The 6,557-nt window shown below is 36.8% G+C and overlaps 1 protein-coding gene across 4 annotated transcripts in view; it reads right to left on the bottom strand.

Moving 5' to 3' along the window:
* Window positions 1-6,557, bottom strand: part of Rbm25 (RNA binding motif protein 25) — a 65,971-nt gene that overhangs the window by 45,936 nt on the left and 13,478 nt on the right. The window lies entirely within an intron of this gene.

Here is a 6,557-nt window from a genome sequence, read left to right as displayed (position 1 = left end):
AAAAAAAAAAAAAAAAAAAAAAAAAAAAAAAAAAAAAACAAAACAAAACAAAACAAAACAAAAAAACCTTCCATAGGTAAACTTTCTACTAAAGAGAAACATTCAAAGCTGGGTATGGTACACATATTTGTAATCCCAGGACTCTGGAGGCTGAGATAGGAGAGTTGCCATGAGTTAGAAACCAGCCTGGGTTACAATGTTGAGTTTAAAGCCATCCTAAACTATATAATGATACCTTTTCTCAAAAAACAAAAAAAAATTTTTTTCAGAAAAAGACACAATACTAATGTTTTAAAAGTAATTCAAAGTATATTTTCTATCCCAATTTCATTTCCTTTAACTTTTTTTTTTTTAAATGGCACTGGAGCCGGGGATGTAGTTCAGTGGCACCACACCTGCCTTGCAAGCAGCCAAGGTCCTGAGTTTCATCCCAAGTACTAAATAAATAAATAAATAGGGCACTGGAAATTGAACCCAAAGCCTGCACATGCTAAGCACACCCCACACCCTCTACTACTAAGCTATATCACCAGCAATTTTCTTCTTCTGTTTTTTTGGTACCAGGGATGGAACTTGGGTCCTTGCGCTTGCAAGGCAGGTGGCGGCACCACTAAATCCCAGATCCTATTTTCTTGAAATTCATAACAGACACTGAAAAGTGTAATGCCATCAATTATAAAGATCAATGCAACCAGGCATGGTGGCACATGCCTTTAATCCCAGCACTGGGAGGCTGAGGCAGGAGGATCACAAGTTTGAGGCCACCCTCTACTACACAGCAAGTTCAACTCGAGCCTGGACTACATAGCAAGACCCTGTCTCAAAAACACAAAGACAAAAAGATCAATGCATGCTAAAGTAGAATAGAAAAGTGCATAAAATGTGAGGAGTACATTACCATTTGAATTTATGAAAAATGGAGAAAAAGTAAACACAAAGTGGAAAATGTTTAGCACATAGAAACTGACAAAGTTGCCTTTGAGAACAGAACTAAGAAACCGCAGAGAAAAACTTTTCTGCAGACATGTTACTTTTTAAAGAAAAATAAATAATGGCTACTAGTAATCCAAACTTATTTTCCAATTTAAAATACAATGGAAGCCAGGGATTCAGCTCAGTGGCACCAGGCCTGCCTTGCAAGCACAAGGTCCTGAGTTCGATCCCCAGTACCAAAATATAATAAAATAAAATAAAATGTGATTATCATATACATTAAGATCAACCTCAATTAACTGTATCAATATTTATTAGTTGCACTTAGACAAAAATATTAAGTGAAGGGTACTATGGTTTTGAATTATTACAGTATTTTGCCATACTACTTCATTATCTGTTCTGCCTTTTAAAGTACTGATGCTTGCACAGTATGCTAATAATGACTGAGCTATAATTACATTGATTCATCACCCAAGTATACTTTGCTAACAGATAAAATGTGTGCTACTACAAACTGAATCAGAAAGGCAATAGCATTACCACTCGGAATAAATACCTACATTAGTATGTATCATACAAACTGGCAACAAGACAACATTAAAAGTCAGATCTTAGGTCTGCCAATCTAGCTTAAAAACAGACAGGGAGCAAGCAGCCTTAAGAGAAATGTGTCACACTTAATCTTCTATTTCCACTAATGATTTGATACAATGCTCACTTTAAAAGTGTTGCCCTTACTACTTTGTTTTTATAAGTTCAAAGGATTTCAGAATCTTCTCTACAAACCTATCTACCAGCATCTCAGAATGTTTGCCTAGCATGCTTAAGGCCCTGAGTTTAATTTCTATTACCACACAAAGTAAACCCCATCTATGTGTAAGAAATCATCTATGTGTAAGAAAATCAAAGATTTTCCATCACCCGTCCTGATTCTGAAAAAGGGATTATGCTTGATTCCCGAATCAAACTATTCCTCCTTGTAAGTCCTGTAACACCAGGACTTTGCATGATCATTATAAGTCTATGAAAACAGAGTTCTACATTATGATTATAAATATATAAACAAAATGAAGATACATAATCCAAAGGAAAAATATGATGCCACACGAAGTTGTTCAGAATAATGTCCTATGGTTATTAATCTGGTAACTCATAATTAAATTTATTCAGTTTCCTGCTATCTCTTCACTCTCTCTTTCAGCAGAATTCGATCCTATTACGGTCCATTAAAGAGCAACTAAGGGCCAGGGATTTAGCTCAGTGGCAATGCACCTGCCTTGATTGCAATTGCAAGGTCCTGAGTTTGATCCCCAGTAGCAAAATATAAAATAAAATAAAATAATAAAACAAAACAAAATAAATTTTGATCATAGCAAGACCCTGTCTCAAAAACACAAAGACAAAAAGATCAATGCATGCTAAAGTAGAATAGAAAAGTGCATAAAATGTGAGGAGTACATTACCATTTGAATTTATGAAAAATGGAGAAAAAGTAAACACAAAGTGGAAAATGTTTAGCACATAGAAACTGACAAAGTTGCCTTTGAGAACAGAACTAAGAAACCGCAGAGAAAAACTTTTCTGCAGACATGTTACTTTTTAAAGAAAAATAAATAATGGCTACTAGTAATCCAAACTTATTTTCCAATTTAAAATACAATGGAAGCCAGGGATTCAGCTCAGTGGCACCAGGCCTGCCTTGCAAGCACAAGGTCCTGAGTTCGATCCCCAGTACCAAAATATAATAAAATAAAATAAAATGTGATTATCATATACATTAAGATCAACCTCAATTAACTGTATCAATATTTATTAGTTGCACTTAGACAAAAATATTAAGTGAAGGGTACTATGGTTTTGAATTATTACAGTATTTTGCCATACTACTTCATTATCTGTTCTGCCTTTTAAAGTACTGATGCTTGCACAGTATGCTAATAATGACTGAGCTATAATTACATTGATTCATCACCCAAGTATACTTTGCTAACAGATAAAATGTGTGCTACTACAAACTGAATCAGAAAGGCAATAGCATTACCACTCGGAATAAATACCTACATTAGTATGTATCATACAAACTGGCAACAAGACAACATTAAAAGTCAGATCTTAGGTCTGCCAATCTAGCTTAAAAACAGACAGGGAGCAAGCAGCCTTAAGAGAAATGTGTCACACTTAATCTTCTATTTCCACTAATGATTTGATACAATGCTCACTTTAAAAGTGTTGCCCTTACTACTTTGTTTTTATAAGTTCAAAGGATTTCAGAATCTTCTCTACAAACCTATCTACCAGCATCTCAGAATGTTTGCCTAGCATGCTTAAGGCCCTGAGTTTAATTTCTATTACCACACAAAGTAAACCCCATCTATGTGTAAGAAATCATCTATGTGTAAGAAAATCAAAGATTTTCCACCACCCGTCCTGATTCTGAAAAAGGGATTATGCTTGATTCCCGAATCAAACTATTCCTCCTTGTAAGTCCTGTAACACCAGGACTTTGCATGATCATTATAAGTCTATGAAAACAGAGTTCTACATTATGATTATAAATATATAAACAAAATGAAGATACATAATCCAAAGGAAAAATATGATGCCACACGAAGTTGTTCAGAATAATGTCCTATGGTTATTAATCTGGTAACTCATAATTAAATTTATTCAGTTTCCTGCTATCTCTTCACTCTCTCTTTCAGCAGAATTCGATCCTATTACGGTCCATTAAAGAGCAACTAAGGGCCAGGGATTTAGCTCAGTGGCAATGCACCTGCCTTGATTGCAATTGCAAGGTCCTGAGTTTGATCCCCAGTAGCAAAATATAAAATAAAATAAAATAATAAAACAAAACAAAATAAATTTTGAGCCGGGCATGGTGGCACACACCTGTAATCCCAGCACTTGGGGAGGCTGAGGCAGGAGGATCGCTGTGAGTTCGAGACCAGCCTGGGCTACATAGTGAGTTCCAGGTCAGTCTCAACTACATAGTGAAACCCTGTCTCAAATAAAAAAGAAATAAATAAAAATAAATAAATAAATAAATTTTTTAAAGGGCAGCTTACTTAAGTTACTGTCTAAAATTCAGTAATTATGGGCTGGGGATTTAGCTCAGTAGTTGTGCCACCTGTTTCGCAAGCACAAGGTCCGTAGTTTGATCCCTGGTACCAAAGCATGCATGCATGCATGCATGCATGCATACATACATACATACATACATACATAAAATTCAGTAATTATTACATGGGATAATAAACTAGTAGCATTTAAACTTTTATACTTTACTAGGTTTGGCTGAGAACATCATTATCTAGAAGCACAGATTAAACCAGCCCAGTTACATGTGTACATGTTTGAAAATTTTACACAAACACTGCTTCCTACTCTAAGATATGTAAGTGTATAGAGTCATTATCATTTCTAAAAATTACTTTCTCCCAAAATTCTTGGAAGTTTTAAATACTCTACAAAAATTGTCACATTCAGCTGGGAATAGTGGCACACACCTGTTAATCCCAGAATTCAGAAGGCTGAGGCAAGAGGATCAGTGAGTTTGAGGCCAGCCAGGGTTACATAATGAGTTCAGGGCCAGCCTAAATTACATAGCAAAACTTTGTCTCAAAAAAAAGTCACATTCCCAAAGTGGGTCAATGGTAGAACAGTTCTATAACATGTGTGAGGCCTTTGGTTCAATGACCAGCACCACAGAAAAAAACCAGAGAGCGATGAAAACTAACTGCTCTGTTTATCTTATGGCCTTTCAGATCTAGGGCTGGAGGCCCCTTAAAGCTGAGCTTATAGCTGGACCCATTAGCACACATCTGTTATCCCCAGCTACTCAGAAGGCTGAGTCAAGACAAGAACTTGAGCCTAGGAGTTCAGAGTCTAAGACTCACCTAGTCAACACAGCTGAGCCTATGGTAATAAACTCTCTAATCCAAAATTAAGAATACATTCTAAAATAAAGGCAGATCTGCCATTTACACAACCTCTAGAAATTAACAATTTATCAGATGAGCCAACTGCTATGTACTTTTGACTTTAAGTCAGGCTCTGTAGTAATTTCAAATGTAAAAATGTGATGGTTAAAAACAGATCCCTGGTGGGGCTGGGGATTTAACTCAGTGGTTCCACTGCCTGCCTCGCAAGTTCAAGATCCTGAGTTCAATCCCTGGCACCAAAAAAAAAACACAAAACTAAAAACAGATCTCTGGTGCCAGGCATGATGGTGCATGCCTATAATCCCAGCACTCAGGAGGCTGAGGCAGGAGGATCACTGCAAATTTGAGGCCAGCCTGAGGTACATAATAAATTCAAGGCCAGCCTAAACTACACAGCAAGATCCTATTTCAAATAACCACAACTGGGGGGGGATTTGGCTCAGTGGTTCTGCCGCCTGCCTTGCAAGTGCAAGGACCTGAGTTTGATCCCCGGTACCAAAGAAAAAAAAAAAAAATCACCCCACTCCCCTCATAAAAAAAAAAAAAACAAAGATACCCCCCCCCCCCCTCAAAAAAAAAAAAAAAAAACAGGTCCCTGATGTAGAACTTTCCTCGCATAAATACTTCTGGGTGATTTATAAGGACATTTTGCAGATTTCAGACTGAATTACATGGATTCCATCTATGTCAAAATATTCCTACCGTGCAAATTAAGAGGACATCTCTCACACACAGTATTATTTTTTGGAAAGGTAGAGAAAAAAACTGATTTTTTTACAAAATACTTTCAACTCCATTAAAATAGAAAACACCTAAAGTATTGCCTATAAACTAAAGGAAAACTTTCTCTTAGGCTAAACAATGTTAACTATGTATACTTCAGAATAATGGTTCTCAAATGTGGGTTCCTGCTCAAACATACACTAGAATTAACTACGAATGTGTTAAAAATAAAGATTCCAAAGCCTCAGTGTCCGCAGATCTGATTTAGGGCGATGCGATGGTGCAAGGTCTGAACATTTTTTTTTTTAACTTCACAGAAGGTTGCAGAAAGCTTTTATATATGCACTGACTTGAAAAGCTCTCCAAGATACATTGTCAAGTGAAGGAAAAAAAAAGGGCAACAGACAGAATGCTACTATGAGCTAGGATGTGGTAGTGCACACCTGTAATCCAATGACTCAGAGTTTGCGGGAGGAGGATCCCTGTGAGGCCAGGCTAGGCTACATAGTGAGTTCAAGGCCAGCCTGAATTAACACAAGCAGACCCTGTCTTAGAAAAAAAAGGAACAAAACAGGGCCAGGGATTTAGCTCAGTGGTGATGCACCTGCCTCACGGGCACAAGGTCCTGAGTTTGATTCCCAGTATCAAAAAACAAAAACAAAACAAACAAACAGACAAACAAATAAATAAAATTTCAAAAGGAACAACAAAAAAAAGAATGATATTACGTAGCTGTACTAAAAACCACATCAGAACTAAGAGAGAAAAGATACATTTATATTGGCTTAAAATTCATTTTAAAATACCTGGGAAAGCCAGGCGTGGTGGCACACGCTTGTAATCCCAGCACTCAGGAGGCTGAGGCAGGAGGATTGCTGTTAGTTCCAGACCAACCTGGGCTACATAATAAGTTCCACGTCAGTCTCAACTACATAATGAGACCCTGTCTCAAAAAAA

The sequence above is a fragment of the Fukomys damarensis genome, unplaced genomic scaffold, assembly GCF_012274545.1.
Source record: "Fukomys damarensis isolate Sample0158 unplaced genomic scaffold, DMR_v1.0_HiC HiC_scaffold_21, whole genome shotgun sequence".
Taxonomy (NCBI): Eukaryota; Metazoa; Chordata; class Mammalia; order Rodentia; family Bathyergidae; genus Fukomys; species Fukomys damarensis.
Note: the sequence above shows the minus strand (reverse complement) of the source record. Positions and strands in the feature narration are given on the sequence as shown.